The 20,025-nt window shown below is 46.6% G+C and overlaps 1 protein-coding gene and 1 non-coding gene across 6 annotated transcripts in view; one reads left to right on the top strand and one right to left on the bottom strand.

Annotated features, from left to right (window-relative positions):
• LOC140388345 (receptor-type tyrosine-protein phosphatase gamma-like) overlaps nucleotides 1-20,025 on the bottom strand; it is a 1,184,455-nt gene that overhangs the window by 1,079,224 nt on the left and 85,206 nt on the right. The window lies entirely within an intron of this gene.
• On the top strand, nucleotides 4,621-4,691 carry trnav-gac (transfer RNA valine (anticodon GAC)). The gene has a single exon. It is a non-coding gene; the product is annotated as a tRNA-Val (tRNA).

Here is a 20,025-nt window from a genome sequence, read left to right on the forward strand (position 1 = left end):
GTCTTCTTGGCAGGGTCACTCAGCAGTGCAAAACAACCCTTGACAGTGACCTGCCTAGCTGCCGCAGCAACCAAGTAAGTCTCCAGTCAATGCACGCCACGAGATAGGTGCTCCTAGCTACCAGTCCATACCAGCTTTTGAATCATGCAGACTCAGGATCGAATGAAAGGCCATTTGCTCCCCTGACCTGGTGGGCCAGTTCCGAAGCTAAGTATAGGCCTTTTAGTGATAGAGATAGTCTAGTAAGTAGAGTTTTATTCATGAGTAGTAATTGACTGTGTATAATAAATGTGTTTTGATTTGAATCTTACTAATTGGTGTGTCGAGTCATTGATCAGTACTTGAACTCGAACCTCGTGGCGGTATCATAAAGATACCTGCCGCCTCTAGAGCAAAGGTTATAGAAATAGAGCAAATTAAGTAAAGACACAACGGGTAACAAATTAAGAGCCAACCAAAGTAAGCAACAACACCTCTTGAAGTCAAAGCATTTTTGAACATCACAAAGGAAACAATGTAATCAGAGACTGGAAAGGGGAGGTTATGTCAAAATGAATACGTAGTTGGATTAGAATGTTTAGTTCAAAGATACGTTTGTCAATCAAAGTGCTAAGAGTTACTTTACAATAAAGTCATAAAAACTAATAACTGTTAGAAAGAGAATATAACCCCAGAACCAGAACTCAGGGAGAAGCAGAGAAAGAACAAACAGCTCAGAGTCAGATTACAGTCAGCTCGGCCATGGGAAAGGGACAGCGCATAGCAGCCGAGCTAAAACAGCTAATACATCTAAAGAAGACTAGAATTTAAAGAGGAGGCAAAGTCAGCTCAGAGACAGCCAGCAGAGCCAGCTCTCACAGCTCAGTACATGGGAAAGATAGGACACAGCAACCAAGCTCATCAGTGAATACATCTAAAGAAGACCAGATTTTAAAAAGAAGATTGATTGTCAAGTTGGGCCTGAAGGTCCCTTCAACTAACCAGAAGGATCCAGAAGCAAGATCTTTTTCCTTTCTGTAAAGAAAGTAATTGCAGCATTTAAAAAAATATAAATAATAAGAAAATAACTTAATTTAACCTGAAATAGTGGTTATTCCAAAGTCTACTTTACTTACTTAGCAATGCGGGACCCAGGATCGATGCTACTAAGTGGTAAGTAGATGAAATCTTCAGTGAAGGTATGGGTTATACCAGGGGATAACTTGAAAACATAGTTTGTCCTGAAGAGCACCCACTGAAGCCTGCATCAGAGTCAGGGAGTGAGAAACCCTGTTCACCATTTAGAATGTCGGCCCGTTTTGGTATCGGGGGACTTCTAAGAATAGTGGTGAGTTTTCAACGACAGAGGGTCGAACTTCTTATTCAGTATAATAGAACTGTCATGTGGCCTTTTTTAATGTGGGTTGGTTTCTGACCAACTTTTCTTCCAGAAGGGTGAGCAAAACAACCACCCGGCCGGCTCACAGAATAAACGCCAGCTCCACACTTGAAATTAGGGCTGCCAATCCTCTGAATTAGTCCTGGTGACTCCAGGAGCTGGCTCTCACGGGAGGGGAGTTGCATGCTGATAGCTCACTGAAATAAAAGTTGGTCGGAAACTGACTCACTTGCAGCTCTTGCAGTCCGTGCAGTGCCAGAAATCAGTCGTGGGCGCTGTTGGGACTGCAAGGAATTCCATGAAGATGGACACCCGATCCAGTTAAGTACTGAGCTTTCCGAGCAGGGAGGGATGGGGAACCCCAAGGATGGGGTGAAGTGGGTGGGGGGCAGGCACAAAGTGCGGTATGATCCTGGGCGAGGATGGGGTGTCCCTGAAGCACACAAGACAAGCCCAAAGGATGAATACCCCCCCCTACAACATCCTTCCCACCATTTTAGTAACTTGGATGAATAACGGTCTTCCCACTCTAATCTGCCTTCCACTGTCTAGCATATTATAGCAGAGGGTGCAGTTTGAAGGCTTTAATTGGGCAATAATTGGCCACTTAAGAACTTAAAAAGGGCCAAAAATGGGCCAGGTCATGGCTGTCCCATGAGGGCTAGGTTGAGGGTGGGCAGAAAGGTGGTGGGCCAGGCAAAAAACCCCAGTCAAACTTCAGACCTTAGTTGCGGTGTGCCCCAGCAGACTGGTGAACAGTGTAGTAGGAACAGCGCAGCACTGTGCCAGTGTTACATTCACCTCAGTCTCTGGCCAACTGAGGACTGCCTTGTGCACGCCAATTATTTGCAATTAGGTTGGCGCTGATGTGATTTCCTGCTGACATGACACAACTTTGGAAAGCCGGATGGGGCACTGGTGGCAGCTGTTTTAATGAGCATTCAGTAGATGCAAATGAATGTAAATGGACCGAGCCACCATTAACCAACCATTGGGAGAATTGCAAAGTAGCGGGTTTCCAACTTTTTGGTTCCCGCCAGCTTCGCTGCACCCTCCCACCACCAAAGCAGACGTGGGTGGGTTGGGAGAATTCCACCCTATACCTTGATCTACCACCTATCTACCCACTGCAATAATCTATGCTCTTGTGCAACGTCCTCAAAATTCTATAGCTGATCATTTCTCCTCATGGCCTGCTCTCACAGAAGCCAATTCTCGGCCATGGTTAGATTGTCATACCCAACAATTTCAATTTAAGCAGTCATTTTGTCTTCAGGGCCAGTTGTTGCTCAGTGGTAACACTCTTATCTCTGTCGGAGTCAGAAGGCTGTAGGTTCATGGCCCACATCAGAGTCTTGAGCACAAAATCTAGGCTAATACTCCAGAGCTACAAAATCAGAAGTGACACATTTTGACTGAGATGTTAAACCAAGGTTCCATCTGCTCTCTCGGTGGGTGTAAAATAAAATTCCATGGCATTATTTTGAAGCAGAGCAAAGGAGCTCTCCCCTGTGTCCTGACCAATATCATTAAGAACAGACATCATTAAGAACAGATATGGTAATGTATCTCATTGCTGTTTGTAGGAGCTAGTTGTGTGCAAATTGGCATTTATTTTTCTTAAATTACAGTGATTACACTTTCATTGGCTTCAAAGTGCTTCGAGTCATTCGGAGGTCTCATGAAAGACACTAGGTAAATTTCAACACTTTCTTTTTTCTTGTACCCCTTCCCTTTATTAGCTTTCTCCTAACTCCCTACAGTACACCTAGCCCTCCCTAATTGCAGCTGAAACAATCTTGTGAACAAGGGAAAAAGGAAAGAGGGAAATATGATGAAATTTAAGAGACTTCCCATATAAAATAAAAGAAACCAAATTGGCACCACTGGACTTTCCTTATAAATCCTGCTGATTCTTGCCTGAGGGGCCACCATGCACAAAATGAGCAATGGGGCAGAAGGGAGAGGGGCAATTGAAAAAGCAGACATGATCCATACTAAATTTTGGGGGAGGGGGGATTGCTGTGATGAAGAGGTACTCACCCACTTCTGTTGTTGTACCTAAAGGACCCCCACCCCACTTATTCAGCACCATAAGTTCATAAGATACAGGAGCAGAATTAGGCCATTCAGCCCATCGAGTCTGCTCTGCCAGTCTATCATGGCTGATATGTTCCTCATTTGCTACCTGAAGTATTACAGACCACATCGGGCAGCACGGTAGCACAGTGGTTAGCACAGTTCCTTCACAGCTCCAGGGTCCCAGGTTCGAATCCCAACTCGGGTTACTGCCTGTGTGGAGTCTGTAAGTTCTCTCCGTGTCTGCGTGGGTTTCCTCCGGGTGCTCCGGTTTCCACCCATAGACCAAAGATGTGCAGGTGAGGCGGATTGGCCATGCTAAATTGCCCTTAGTGTCTAAAGGGGTTGGGTGAGGTTGCTGGGTTGCGGGGATGGAGTGCTCTTTCCAAGGGCCGGTACAGACCAGATGGGCCGAATGGCCTCCTTCTGCACTGTAGATTCTGTAAGAGCTAGATTGTAAAATCAGCCAGAGCACCTCCTCCCTAGAACACATGAGCAGGAGTAGGCAATTTAGCCTCCCGGGCCTAAACACCTTCAATGTGATCATGGCTGATCCCATCCTGGCCTCAACACCACTGTCCTGCGCCTTCTCCATAACCCTTTAACCTATTACCAATTAAAAATCTGTCTAACTCCTCCCTCCTTAGATTTACTCACTGTACCAGCATCCACTGCATTCTGGGGTAGCAAATTCCACAGTTTCACAACACTTTGGGAGAAGTAATGTTTCCTCAAATCTATTTTAAATTTGCTACCTCTTATTCGAAGATTATGACCTCTCGTTTGAGAATGCCCCACAAGAGAAAGCATCATCTCCATGTCTACGTTATCCATACCAGTGCTACATGACTGCCTACTACTTATATATTACAGAGTGTTACATGTCTGTCTAGAGCAAGAGGCACAGGTGCTTGGTCAGGTGACAAAACATGGACTATTGAAAAAATTGTTAATTATTAAGCCCACTAAGAAATACAAAGTCTCTTGAACATCAAAACAAGGCATTGCTGAGAACTAAGATAAGCATGAATAACTATCAATGACCACGCAAATCCAGAGCTTAGCTACACTAAAGCCTCTGAGCATAGTGTTGCAATCACAGGCCAATTCAAAGACTTTGATGCTACTGCCAATTTCTGTTCTCTTAGCCGAGCTAGTGGATTGCATTGGTGATTCAGTGGTAGAGTTCTCGCCTGACATGCGGGAGGCCTGGGTTCGATTCCCAGCCAATGCAAAGCAACTCCTCTGAGCCGAGCTCATACTTCGCAAATAAAACATTGGGTAGTGAAGCTTCAGCTTCCTCTCACATAAAATCACTCAAAGAAAAAATTTGCCTATTAAGAGTGAGTTTCACATAGCATTTATTTAAATCCTGGAAAATCATGTTTCCAAGACTGTGTTATGCCCATTGGCATCTTAGGACAGGCGTATACTGGCGGTGAACATCTGGTTAAGTAAAATTACAACGATTTGGAGGTGCTGGAAATCAGAAAGAAAACAGAAAATTATGGAAACCCTTAGTGGAGGAAAAAGAATAGCCAGAAGTTTTGGCAGTCAGAACCATGAGTAAAAAAAATGAAAAAGGAACAGTATTTAAAACGGGATAAAACAAAAGAACTGGGAAGAGAAACACATACAAGCAGAAGTACGGTTGGTATTACCTTTGGCGAAAAACTATGAAATGATGAGATGGCTTAAGTGATATGAACATAAGGAAATACAAAGAAGAATATAACAATAGAAAATAAAATAAAGGAAATTAAAGATGCAAGAGAAACAAAATAATTCCAAAATTGTAACAGGATAAGTTGTCAAAGAATAGGTCTTGCAGCAAACTGAGAATTTAAAAAATGCTAATGGTATTGCTGAAGGTTTCCATAATTTTTTGTTGTTAAATATCTAGTTGATTCCCTGAAGTTGGGTTTGGTGCTGAGACATAGAGGCCAAGTTCAATTCCTCTTTGGCTTAATCTCAATTCATCTCAGTTCGGTAAGGAGAGGTGGGTGGCAGGAGGAAGAAGGGGGAATTAAGCATTGCATTTAGTTTCAGGAACCACTGAGGGTAAAAGCGTGTGAATTAGATTAGTCATGATTCCTTTTCTTTACTCACTAGTGTCAGCTGCAAAGTGCTTGTATGGTTAAGCCGTTGATTGAATCAGTTAGTGACAATTACTACAGAAGCTCACGTGAACACTTAACCCATCTAAATGACACTATCATACATAAGTAGGGATCTTTATATTCCTTTCTCGATACTTCTGTAAACAAAAGGCTCCTTTGGCTCCAATGTCAACCACATTTTCCAGCAAGGAGATATACAATGAAATCCAGAAGTTGCTACCAGTGGTGCTATGCTTGTCCAGAATTGGGCTGTTGAGGTCCCCCAGAATGCAGGCAATTAGAAATCACTGAACTGATGAGAACCCCTACTCTTAGTCTCACTGTAAAAGCCTTCAAAAAATGTGTGCCTTGTTTATTGAGTTGGGCTTTCTAAAAGTGTACTAATTTCATGATTACACTGTAACCTCTTTTGAGCAGGCCCATTACATTTGAGCAGGCCCATGCACGCAAAAACTTGCCAATGATAGTCTATTGCTAATCTTTCTGGGAAGGGAAATGTTTCTGTTTTTTTTCATAAATTTAGAGCACCAATTCATTTTTTCCAATTAAGGAGCATTTTAGTGTGGTTAATCCACCTAGCCTGCACACCTTTGGATTGTGGGGGCGAAACCCACACAAACACGGGGAGAATATGCAAACTCCACACGGACAGTGACCCAGAGCCGGGATCAAACCTGGGACCTCGGCACCATGAGACAGCAGTGCTAACCACTACACCACCGTGCTGCCTTTTTCTCAGTTTTTTAAAACTGAATCATTGGAAAATATTCATCCTATTTCCCCTATTCTAGCCCTGTTGGTACTACTAATTCTGGAACACCTAGAATCACCTGTTCCCTTGCTGTCATCATTTTAGTACAGTACAGTACTTTGGAAACTGATGCCAGCATGAGAAGTGGTGTTTAACGTCAGAAAAAAAGGCGCAACAGCTGCACTGATTGCGGGACGGTTGGGGGGCTTGCAGCCGCAAATATGGCTGGAGAATGGCCGGGTCCAGGGCTGTGCATGTGCAATATTGCGCCAGCCGTGCGCGGACCTAGCCTGCCAAATAATGACCCCCAGTAACCCCCTCGCCACCTGCAGACCATCCTCCACCAATCCCCCCAGCGCTCTCCGAAGTCCCTCCCTCGCCTCCCACAACTGTGGCGGCATTGCCGCCACACAGGGTCCACGGAAAAAAATACCATAAGTGTTTCACGCCGTGGGGAACTCGGCCCATCGGGGGTGGAGCCTCGGGAGTGGGCCTCAGGTGACATCCTGAGGCCGTCCCGTCAGCGTACACCGTACTCTTTGAGTATGCCATTTTTGAGGGGGTGGAGCATGCAAAAGCGGCGCCGCCCCCGATTTCGGCATAAACGGGGATTCTTCGACCGATTGCAAGTTCACCGTCAGCAATCGGAGAATCCCGCCCACAGTACAGATTTATATTTGGTTCACCACAGTTGTGGTTAAGCACTCTAACTTTATTCTATACTCCAGAAAATTCCAAAATCTAGAAATTCCTTGTTCCCAAGCATTCCAAACTGGTTCCAGTGTCCTGCTATACAGCCTCTCTGGCCCTGAGAGAGTAATTTCATATTTGTTGAATGTCAAATTTTTCCATGATAAGAAATTCCATATATTTCAAAAAATAATAATTAAAAAATATGTTTATGAAGCTTTAGCTTCTGCCTTGCTACCATAAAAATGTGTAAAATTTAAAAATGAGAAGTGGTGATGGGATCCGTTGCTTTTTATTTCCTCGTGCGCTGTCTGTTGGAATATTTCAATGTGATTAGCTTCTTGCCTACCTTGATATCATAAAATCTCTATAGTGCAGAGCGAGGCCATTTGCCCATCAAGTCTGCACCAACCCTCTAAAATGCACCCTATCTAGGCCCATTCCCCCACCCTATGTGCACATCCCTGGACACTAAGGGACAGTTTTATCATGGCCAATCGAGCTAACCTGCACATCTTTGGACTGTGGGTGGAAACCGGAGCACCCGGAGGAAACCCAGGCAGACACGGGGAGAAAGTGCAAATTCCTCACAAGTCACCCAAGGGGGAATTGAACCCGGGTCCCTGGCGCTGTGAACTATGCCCAGTTCCTATATTCCCGTTTACTTTGGCAACCCATCTAATCTATTGTTAAATGTTCTGTGGTTATTCATCCAATCCCAAGTTCTGGTAATATATTTTACAGCCCCACACTTGCTCCTTTGTTCTGTGCCCCTCAACAACTGGAAACTGTTTGATTCTACTCTGTTACCATCCCTTCATATCTTAAGAATGTCTGTGAAATCACGCATTAATCTCAATGGGAGCCCTATGCATTGATCAAGTTCGTGTTCAATCTTTCTCAACTAATTTGAGTTAAAATGGGAAAATATAACTGAATGATGAAATTCACTAACTGACATTAAAAAAGCATGTTCTACAAATGGTTCGAGATAATTAAAGTGTTTGCAAAAAGGCACATATCCCGCACTGATAGCATAACTGTGGATTCACTAAAATAGACAATCAGCCTCACTGCCTTTGATGATGCAATTCACCAGATTAGTGAGGGTGGGAGAAACAAAATAAACGGTGAGACACAAAATAAGAAAACGTGTTTCTAGTCCAAGAAAGGGAATCTTGCACACAATAGGGGAAATAGAGCACTGCCATGGGACAGGAGATTACTGGGAGCTGTAAAATGACTTTGAATTTGAGGAATAAGCATTGGCACAATATGCATTTCCAATCATAGAAAGCATGGACAATGGAATTCTCACATGTTCCCAACAACCCTTTTGTGGATCTGCCTTACATTCAAACAGTCGTCCTGGTGCCATCTCAGGAAGAAACAGTAAGTGTGCAACCTTGATATCCTGTTCAACCCGGAGCTCAGCCTTCCCACTTGCAATGCTCCATTTTCATAAATATTGCAAAGGTGGAAAATGGTTCTCAATCTCTGGCCTGATCTCCACTGCCTAAACCCTAATCCATGTCTTTATTACTTTATAGGTTCAACTTTTCCATGCTCTACTGGATGGTCTGAACAAGTCAACTCACCACAAGTTTCAACATGGTCAAAACCATTCAGTTTGCCTCATAACATGTACTACGGCAGCAGTGCACTAATCATCCCCATCGTTCTCAAAATTTCACAGGCGTCACGTGCCTCAGTGTGCTAAAACCAATATTTAGTCAACTAAAACTCTTGGGCGTGATCTAACCAAAAACAGAGTCCGCTCTGGGAGAGATTTGTGGGCTCAGTCCCGACACTATGACACCATTATCTAACGGCAATGTTTTCTTCGAGCCTCAGTGGGCATGCCCTGCCGAGGTCACATTCAGTAGCATTTCCTGCACTCAGGCGCTCTGCTCGTCAGTGCAAGAATTTTCCCCAACTTACTTGTTTGGGGTCCTCTAGCCCCCGCACCCCACCTTGTATGGGCACCATGGCACTGCCGCCTGGAACCCTCGCAGTGCCCCAGTCAGCCTAGTAGACACTGCCAGCTTGTATGGATTTATTTATTTTGTGTTTTATAAAATGAAAATCTTAATAAAAATATTTTCAAAAAATAAATACTGAATAGCCTTGATATACATTTCCCATCACTGGTAACCCTGCAGCCAAGTCTCCGAAAGATCAACTATATCATACTCCTTTGCATCTATTTGCACGATTGACTCAACCACTTTATTGTGAATGCTCCGCGTGTTAAGGCACAAAGCCTTAAGGCCTGTCTTTTCAACAATCCTTGCAGTGCTCTCATTATTTTTCACTTTGGCCCTGTTTGATTCTGGACCTTGATTTCTCTGCCTGTCATTTTTCTTATTCCCCTTTCTGTCTTTTGTTCTTGTCCATGTTTCCCCCTCCAATGGCTCCTTGCATAGGTTTCTATCCCACTGCCATTTTAGTTTAAACCCTCCCCAACCACTCGAGGAAATACATCTCCGTCCCAGATATCAGATATCAGTCCTGGTCTTGTCCAGGTGTAACCAGGTGGTCCCACCTCCCCCAGAACTGGCCCCAATGTCCCAGGAATCTGAAATCCTCCTTCTTGTAATATACTGATATATCCTGTCATTTCTGCTCTGACTAGCGCACGGCACTGGTAGTAATCCTGAGGTCACTACCTTTGAAGTTCTACATTTCAATTTACTTCCTAAGTTCCTATATTCTGCTTTTAGGACCTCATTTTTTTTTAAACCTCTGTTGTTTGTACCAATGTGTACCATTACTACTGGCCATTCACATACCCCTCCAGAATGTCATATAGCCACTCTTGAGGCATCCTTGACCCTTACACCAGGGAAGCAACATAGCATCCTGGAGTCCGGTTTGCAGGCACAAAAACACCTATCTATTCCCCATACAATGTAATCCCGTATAACTATTGTATTGCAACACTTTTAACTCCTCCGCAACAAATCTGGCTGTTGCTGCTTTCCCCCTGAGAGGCCATTCCTCCCCCAACAGTATTCAAAGTGATGTATCTGTTTTGCAGGGAAATGGCCACAGGAGATTCTTGCACTGCCTGCCTATTCCCCTTGCTCTGCCTGGTGGTCACCCATGCCTGTGGAGTCTTAGCCACCAGTGGGACTACCTCTCTATATGTGCTATCCACAAAACTGGAGACGTCCTGCACACATATTGGCCCTATTCACTGGTAGGTTCTTGGTTTCTCACATACAGTAGGAAGAGCACACTGCGGCTTTGAGTTACCTCTTTAAATTAAGCCTTTTGGAAGATACCTGAAATCAAATAATATCAATTACCCTTGGGGCCTTCTTCCCTGGTCCTTGTTGCGATAGAATATAGCCCTTACAAACTATAGACCACAAAATATAGACCTCACTAACTTTTGAGAGGGCTGTGAAGAATCCATCATGAGTTTGTAGTCAAACAGAAAGTAACTTTATTTGCAACAGTACACAGCAGCAGTAGTTCACTACTGCCCCTTCTCTAGCTAGTACCACACTGGCCAGCTCTATTTATACAGCTGCAACTGTTCGTGATTGCCCCGTCCCACTCATTGGGGGAGCTCAAATTCCCAAGAAACATGGGGTAACCAATTGTTCCCAGTCAATAGGATCCAGGCAGGTTATAACAAACTATACACAATAAAAGTAGTTAATACTTACCTGACCGTGCTCACCCAATCAGCTGCTTCCACTTGCTCCCTGTCACTTTTGAATCCTGATGTTACCTCAGGAGCTCCAAACTCCAAGCTAGCACTATGCTCTTAGTCTTGCTCGTTCTCACGCCCTTTTATCCTCTCCTCCCCATGTCCAATTAAAACTATACCTTATTTCTAATGTTTACAATACAAATAGAAATTCCTTAAAACTACCTTAATCTCCGAATGTGATGAATGTAGAATTTTAGATATATTGGATGATAAACATTTCGCAATTTAATGGTTAAGAGCCTGGGGTTTTAGAGTGTGTTTGACTGCAGTAGTCATGTTTTTAATCTTAATCTTGTTTTGAAAACCCAGAAACCTTTTAGGAACCAGAGGTGAAATTGAGCAGAGTAATGTGTTTTCAGCCTGGGCTAATGGAATGTTGTTTGACTAGGGGGAGTTCTGCCCTACCCGGCGGGGCGGGGGGTCCCGGCGGGATGGAGTGGCGTGAACCACTCCGGCGTCGGGCCGCCCCAAAGGTGCGGATTCCTCCGCACCTTTAGGTGCCAAGCCCGCACCTTTAGGGGCTAGACCCACCCCAGAGTGGTTGGCGCCTAGCCGGCTGGCGTGGAAGGCCTTTGGTGCCACGCCAGCCAGGGCTGAAGGGACTCCGCCGGCCGGCGGGAGTCCGCGCATGCGCGGGAGCGTCAGCGGCTGCTGACACCATCCCCGTGCATGCGCAGGGGGTTGTCACCTATGCGTCGGCCATCGTGGAGACCTACACGGCCGACGCGTAGTAAAAGAGTGCCCCCAAGGCACAGGCCCGCCCATGGATCGGTGGGCCCCGATCGCAGGCCAGACCACCGTGGGAGCACCCCCCAGGGTCACATCGCCCCGTGCCCCCCCCCCCCCCCCCCCCAGGACCCCAGAGCCCGCTCACGCAGTTCAGGGAAAGTTCACTTGGCTGAATCCTGGGATGAACGTGTTGTCTCATGAGGGAACACTGAGCAGTTTGGTCCTTTACTCATTGGAGTTCAGAAGAATGAAAATAGATCTTATTGAAACATCCAAGATTCTGAGGGGCTTGACAGCATAGATGCTGAGAGGATGTTTGCCCAATAGGAGAGTCTAGAACTGGGGGCAGTACATTTTAAAAATACACTGGCTCCCATTTAAGACATCGATGAGAAGAAATTTCTACTCAAGAGGGTCATTAGTCTTTGGAATTCACTTCCACCGAGAGACTGGGTCATTGAATACATTCAAGGTTGAGTTGGACAGATAAGCAGGTGGGAAAGTGGTGCGTAGGCCAGAATTAGATTAGCTGTGATCTTATTGAATGGCGGAGCAGATCCAATGGGCTTAATAGTCTGTTCCTGCCCCTTATTCGTATGACCTTAGGAGTCTTCTGATACCGGGAGCAGCGAACTCAACAAAAGTCGTGAATATGCATTGGGAACTTGAAGTTCTGATGCCCACACATGTGCGGTACATACATGGGAAGTTTAAACTTCTTCTTGCTACATTTACACCACCTGGACTGTCTACAACTCTCTTAGGCAGGAGGACAAGATGGGCTATTGGAGTATCAAAGCACTCCAGCACCCACTACATTATCCCAACACTGCTCACTATACTGCCCACACAACTCTCTAGTCCCCTACCAACACTGCTCTTAAACCCCTTGACAATGCTGAATCACCCTCTGACAACAATACTCGCCCACCCATCTGCAGCCCAAGCCCCTAGGCAACACTCACCCACTCATTCACCCCCCCTCCCTCCACCGGGTACAAGGCTGAAACATCCTCACTCCTCCAGTACCCCAACCCTAATACCTGGCATCACTGACTCAGTTTGGCTTACGTTGGAACAGTCAGCATTTGTAATGGGGTTGCTGGGAAAATAGGAGGATGGGGTTGTGGGGGGGTTATTAGCATCGTCGGGGGTGTCGGCATTCAAGAGACAGCATTGTCAGGGGTTGGGTAGGGGGTGTAGGTGTTGATGAGGATGATTGTGCCGGTTTATCTGGGAATTACTTATTATGACAGGGAGGCATGAAACACACTGCAATGCAATGAACTGAAGGCAAACTCCAGAGGCGTTCCTTCAGCTTTTGATAGAAAAAGAGACGTGGGTTTGATGCAGTTGCTTTTTGCCACTCGGTTTTCCATGCTGCTGCATCCCTGTTGCAGCCAGGATTAGAAGATGCAATGGCTCCAACACAAAAAAGGGAAGGACTCAATTTTGAACTGGATCAGCAGTTTATTCTGCCACTGACTGGAAAATCTGGACCAAAACTCAAGGCATTTATGCAACTCATGCAACACTGGCTCAACTTAGGTCAAGAATGCTCAAGATAATAGGCATTCTTGCAATATCTGTCATGTTGGGTGTTCCGATAAACAAATGATACAACACAGTTGTAGATGGTACAACTCTGTTTTATTGTTTTAAACAATAACAACTAAAAACTGCTGGCTGAGGTTCGTGCTTCACCAGCTAACCTGTGGACCCAGCCCTTTCACTATCTTGGTGAGGCACTCAGCACATGGTGTATGTCTGAGTGGCACGCTGTGAGCTCTGTGCTCTGAGCTATCTCCCGGTAGAATGAGCGGGAACTGTGGTGTTCCCAGTTTTATAGTGCGTGTGCTCTCACTGGTGATTGGCTGCGATGTTGTGTGTGTGTTGGTTGGTCCAATTACCTGTCCATCAGTGTGTGTGTGATTGCACCATGATATGCTAATGTGGATATCATGACATCCCCCCTTTTCACAAGGATATGTGCCTACATGGCACCTCCCTCAAGGGGAGGGAGTAAATAGGCACGTTGTAGTTGTAGGGGATTCTATTATCAGGGGGGTTAGATAGTATCCTTTGTGAGCAGGATAAAGAGTCCCGCATGGTATGTTGCCTGCCCGATGCTAGGGTGCGGGACATCTCTGACCGGCTTGAAAGGATACTGGAGAGGGAGGGGGAGGATCCAGTTGTTGTGGTCCATGTCGGTACCAACAACATAGGCAAGTCTAGGAATGAGGACCTGTTTAGAGATTATAAAGATCTAGGATTCAAATTAAAAAACAGGTCCTCAAGGGTCATAATCTCCGGATTACTGCCCGAGCCACGTGCAAATTGGCATAGGGAGGCAAGAATCAGGGAAGTTAACACGTGGCTGAAAGAGTGGTGTGGGAAAGAGGGGTTCCTTTTCATGGGACACTGGCATCAGTTTTGGGACAGGGGGCACCTATACCGTTGGGATGGTCTCCACCTGAACTGAGCTGGGACCAGTGTTCTGGCGAAAAGAGTAAATAGGGTGGTCAATAGGACTTTAAACTAGAGATTTGGGGGGGAAGGGAAAGTCAGGGAACCAAGAGGTGAAGTAATCAGTGGGAAGCGTAGCTGCTTAGGAATACAAAAAAGCACGAAAAGACAGAACTCAGGAGAGGTTACGATAGTCCCCCATCTCACAAAATATGACACAGTGTATGGAAAGGCTCAGTAAACCAAGGTCCACCACACTAAGAAAACAAAAAGGGACGGTCAATAGAAAATTAAAGGTGCTGTATTTAAATGCGTGCAGTGTGAGGAACAAGGTAGATGAGCTTGTGGCCCAGATTGTGACTGGCAGGTATGATGTGGTAGGCATCACAGAGACGTGGTTGCAGGGGGTTCAGGACTGGCATTTAAACATCCAGTGATTCACAACCTATCGAAAAGACAGAGAGGTGGGCAGAGGGGGTGGGGTTGCCTTGTTAATTAGGAATGAAATTAAATCAATAGCACTAAACGACATAGGGTCAGATGATGTGGAATCTGTGTAGGTAGAGTTGAGGAACCACAAAGGCAAAAAAACCATAATGGGAGTTATGTACAGGCCTCCTAACAGTGGTCAGGACCAGGGGCACGAAATGCACCACAAAATAGAAAGTGCATGTCAGAAAGGCAAGGTCACAGTGATCATGGGGGACTTCAATATGCAGGTGGACTGGGTAAATAATGCTGCCAGTGGACCCAAGGAAAGGGAATTCATTGAATATTTACAGGAGGGCTTTTTGGAACAGCTTGCGATGGAGCCCACGAGGGAACAGGCCATTCTGGACTTAGTGTGATATAATGAGCCAGACTTGATAAAAGATCTTAAAGTAAGGGAACACTGAGGAGGCAGCGATCATAATATGGTAGAATTCAGTCTCCAATTTGAAAGAAAGAAGGTAGAATCAGATGTAAAGGTGTTACAGTTAAATAAAGGTAACTACAGGGGCATGAGGGAGGAACTGACGAAAATCGACTGGGAGCAGAGCCTAGTGGGAAAGACAGTAGAACAGCAATGGCAGGAGTTTCTGGGAGTAATTGAGGACACAGTACAGAGGTTCATCCCAAAGAAAAGAAAGGTTATCAGAGGGGGGGATTAGGCAGCCATGGCTGACAAAAGAAGTCAGGGAATGCATCAATGCAAAAAAGAAAGCCTATAATGTGGCAAAGAGTAGTGGGAAGTCAGAAGGCTGGGAAGGCTACAAAAACAAACAGAGGATAACAAAGAGAGAAATATGGAAAGAGAGGATCAAATATGAAGGTAGGCTAGCCAGTAACATTAGGAATGATAGTAAAAGTTTCTTTAAATACATTAAAAACAAACGGGAGGCAAAAGTAGACATTGGGCCGCTCCAAAATGACGCTGGTAATCTAGTGATGGGAGACAAGGAAATAGCTGAGGAACTAAATATGTACTTTGCGTCAGTCTTCACAGTAGAAGACATGAGTAATATCCCACCAATTCCGGAGAGTCAGGGGGCAGAGTTGAATATGGTAGCCATCACAAAGGAGAAAGTGCTAGAGAAACTAAGAGCTCTAAAAATTGATAAATCTCCGGGCCCAGATGGACTACATCCTAGAGTTCTAAAGGAGATAGCTGAAGAAATAGTGGAGGCGTTAGTTATGATCTTTCAAACGTCATTGGAGTCAGGGAAAGTCCCAGAGGATTGGAAAATCGCTATTGTAACCCCCCTGTTCAAGAAGGGAACAAGGAAAAAGATGGAAAATTATAGGCTAATTAGCCTAACCTCGGTTGTTGGCAAGATTCTAGAATCCATTGTTAAGGATGAGATTTCTAAATTCTTGGAAGTGCAGGGTCGGATTAGGACAAGTCAGCATGGATTTAGTAAGGGGAGGTCGTGCCTGACAAACCTGTTAGAGTTCTTTGAAGAGATAACAAATAGGTTAGACCAAGGAGAGCCAATGGATGTTATCTATCTTGACTTCCAAAAGGCCTTTGATAAGGTGCCTCACGGGAGACTGCTGAGTAAAATAAGGGCCCATGGTATTCGAGGCAAGGTACTAACATGGATTGACAATTGGCTGTCAGGCAGAAGGCAGAGAGTTGGGATAAAAGGTTCGTTTTCGGAATGGCAACCGGTGACGAGTGGTGTCCCGCAGGGTTCAGTGTTGGGGCCACAGCTTTTCTCTCTATATATTAACTATCTAGATGACGGGGCTGGGGGCATTCTGGCTAAGTTTGCCGATGATACAAAGATAGGTGGAGGGGCAGGTAGTATGGAGGAGGTGGGGACGCTGCAGAAAGATTTAGACAGTTTAGGAGAGTGGTCCAGGAAATGGCTGGTGAAATTCAAGGTGGGCAAGTGCGAGGTCTTGCACTTTGGAAAAAAGAATAGAGGCATGGACTATTTTCTAAACGGTGACAAAATACATAATTGCTGAAGTGCAAAGGGACTTGGGAGTCCTAGTCCAGGATTCTCTAAAGGTAAACTTGCAGGTTGAGTCCGTACTTAAGAAAGCAAATGCAATGTTGTCATTTATCTCAAGAGGCTTGGAATATAAAAGCAGGGATGTACTTCTGAAGCTTTATAAAGCACTAGTTAGGCCCCATTTAGAATACTGTGAGCAATTTTGGGCCCCACACCTCAGGAAGGACATACTGGCACTGGAGCGGGTCCAGCGGAGATTCACACGGATGATCCCAGGAATGGTAGGCCTAACATACGATGAACGTCTGAGGATCCTGGGATTATATTCATTGGAGTTTAGGAGGTTGAGGGGAGATCTAATAGAAACTTACAAGATAATGAATGGCTTAGATAGGGTGGACGTAGGGAAGTTGTTTCCATTAGCAGGGGAGACTAGGACCCGGGGGCACAGCCTTAGAATAAAAGGGAGTCACTTTAGAACAGAGATGAGGAGAAATTTCTTCAGCCAGAGAGTGGTGGGTCAGTGGAATTCATTGCCAAAGAGAGCGGTTGAGTGTCTTTAAGGCAGAAGTTGATACATTCTTGATTTCTCGAGGAATTAAGGGCTATGGAGAGAGAGCGGGTAAATGGAGTTGAAATCAGCCATGATTGAATGGTGGAGTGGACTCGATGGGCCGAATGGCCTTACTTCCGCTCCTATGTCTTATGCTAATAAGTATAAGTGTGTACTGAGTGCATCTGAGTATGTGTGTGCAACATTTACAACATGTACACGAGACCAAACTATATACAGAGGAAGGTGTCAGGTGCAACAGAGCAACGAGGTTGTACCAATAACAAAACAAGTGTAATCAGCAAACGACGAGAGAGAACTTCTGGAATGACAAGAAAGAAACACATTAACAGTACTGTAAAACAATTCAGTGAGTCCAATATGCTAACAGGCTCATAAGTCAAGTCTATCAGGTGGGCGACGAATTCGGGTTGACTGCCTCAAGAGTGGGTCAGGATCCACCGGCTGAGGAATGGGCCTGGCCACGGGCGAGAGAGGAATAGGCAGAGTGGCAGGAAGCTCAATGAAGTCGACATCAGGGACAACAGGAGGGCGTGGCACCGGTGCATGATCTCGTAGCGAGCGCGGAACCAGACGAAGGGCCCGCCGATTACGTCGGCGAATGGAGCCATCAGGCATGCGAACCAGGAACGTGTGGGGAGCCACGCGGCGGAGAACCTTGCCACCCTCCGGCAGGTGTATGCGGACGCTGTCTCCAGGCGCCAGGGCAGGAAGATCAGTTGCCTGAGCGTCATGTGCCACCTGCTGCTGAGCACGCTGTTGTTGCATCCTTCGCAGTACTGGAGCATGGTCGGGTTCAGGAACATGAATGGACGGCACAGTGGTCCTGAGGGTGTGACCCATCAACAGCTGGGCTGGCGAGAGGCCCGTGGACCCTGGGGCCAAGCGATAGGCCAGCAGGGCTAAACAGAAGTCAGATCCGGCATCAGCAGCCTTGCAGAGGAGGCGCTTCACGACGTGGACGCCGTTTTCCGCCTTGCCATTCGACTGGGGATGCAAGGGACTGGACGTCACGTGCGTGAAGTTGTATGAAGTGGCAAAGGAAGACCATTCTTGGCTCGCAAAACAAGGCCCGTTGTCAGACATAACGGTGAGCGGAATTCCATGGCGAGCGAAGGTTTCTTTGCATGCCTGGATGACAGCTGATGATGTCATGTTGTGCAGGCGAATGACCTCCGGGTAATTTGAAAAATATTCAATCAGAATGATGTAGTCCCAGCCGAGCGCATGAAAGAGGTTCACGCCCACCTTCGCCCAGAGGGACGTGACCAACTAATTGGGCTGAATTGTCTCAGGGGGTTGCGCCGGCTGAAACCTTTGGCAGGTGGGGCAGTTGAGCACCAATTTAGCGATGTCGTCGCTGATGCCCGGCCAGTACACCGCTTCTCGGGCCCTCCGCCTGCACTTTTCAACTCCGAGATGGCCTTCGTGTAGTTGTTCGAGGACAAGCCTGTGCATGCTGTGTGGGATCACAATCCGGTCCAAACTTCAAGAGGACACCATCAATGACGGCTAAGTCGTTCCGGACATTGTAGAATTGTGGGCACTGCTCCTTGAGCCACCCTTCCATTATGTGGCGCATTACACGCTGTAGAAGGGGGTCAGCTGCAGTCTCACGGCGAATGTGGGCCAGACGTGCGTCAGTAGCCGGCAGTTTGGCCGATGTGAAGGCTACTTGTGCGTCGACCTGACAAACGAACCCCTCCGATTCGGGCGGTGTGTTCACCGCCCTGGACAGAGCATCTGCGATGATGAGGTCCTTCCCTGGGGTGTAGACAAGTTGGAAGTCGTACCTCCGGAGCTTGAGCAGAATGCGCTGGAGGCGAAGGGTCATATCTGAATGATGCCGACCAGGGGCGATGGTCGGTCTCCACAGTGAACTGTGGAAGACCATACACATAATCGTGGAATTTGTCAATGCCGGTCAACAAGCCTAGGCACTCCTTTTCAATCTGCACATAGCGCTGTTCTGTGGGGGTCATGGCCCACGAGGCATAGGCGACCGGGGCCCATGATGCGGTGTCGTCCCGTTGCAGGAGTACTGCCCCAATGCCGGACTGACTGGCGTCAGTTGAAATCTTTGTATCCCGAGTGGTATCGAAAAACGCCAGAACCGGGGCGGTGGTGAGCATGACCTTGAGCTCCTCCCATTCACTCGTGTGCGGGCAGCCACTGGAATTCTGTTGTCTTCTTGACCAGGTGGTGAAGTGCCATTGTGTGCGAGGCAAGGTTGGGAATAAACTTCCCCAGGAAGTTGACCATCCCGAGAAAGCTCAGCACTGCCTTGTCTGCCGGCTGCTGCATGGCTGTGATGGCTGTCACTTTGTCGGCATCTGGCCGCACCCCGGACTGGGATATGTGGTCCCCAAAAAACTTTAGCTCAGTCTGGCCAAAAGAGCACTTGGCTCGGTTGAGGTGCAGGCCCTGATCTCGTATCCGTGCAAAGACACGCTGGAGACGACTGATGTGCTCCTGTGGTGTGATGGACCAGATGATAACATTGTCTACATAGACGCGTGCTCCTTCGATGCCCTCCATCATCTGTTCCATGATGCGATGGAACACCTCGGAGGTCGAGATGATGCCAAACGGCATCCTATTGGAGCAGTATCTGCCAAAGAAAGTGTTGAAAGTGCACAGCTTCCTGCTGGACTGATCCAGTTGAATCTGCGAAAAACCCTTTGAGGCATCAAGCTTGGTGAATATTTTTGCCCGAGCCATTTCGCTCGTGATTTCTTCTCATTTGGGTATGGGGTAGTGTTCCCTCATAAAGTTGTTGTTCAGATCTTTTGGGTCGATGCAGATCCAGAGCTCGCCGGAGGACTTCTTGACGCACACCATGGAGCTGATCCATGGCGTTGGCTCCGTGACCCGGGAAAGCACTCCTTGGTCCTGCAGGTCCTGCAGCTGCTGCTTGAGGGGGTGCCTTGAGTGGTGCTGGGACTCTACGAGGTGTGTGAATGACCGGGGTGGCGTCTGGTTTGAGCCGTATTCTGTATGTGTAAGGCAGTGTGCCCATGCCCTCGAAAACCTCCTGGTTGTGCGCGATGAGTGAGTGGAGCTGAGCCCTAAA

Source organism: Scyliorhinus torazame, chromosome 13 (genome assembly GCF_047496885.1).
Source record: "Scyliorhinus torazame isolate Kashiwa2021f chromosome 13, sScyTor2.1, whole genome shotgun sequence".
NCBI classification, from domain to species: domain Eukaryota; kingdom Metazoa; phylum Chordata; class Chondrichthyes; order Carcharhiniformes; family Scyliorhinidae; genus Scyliorhinus; species Scyliorhinus torazame.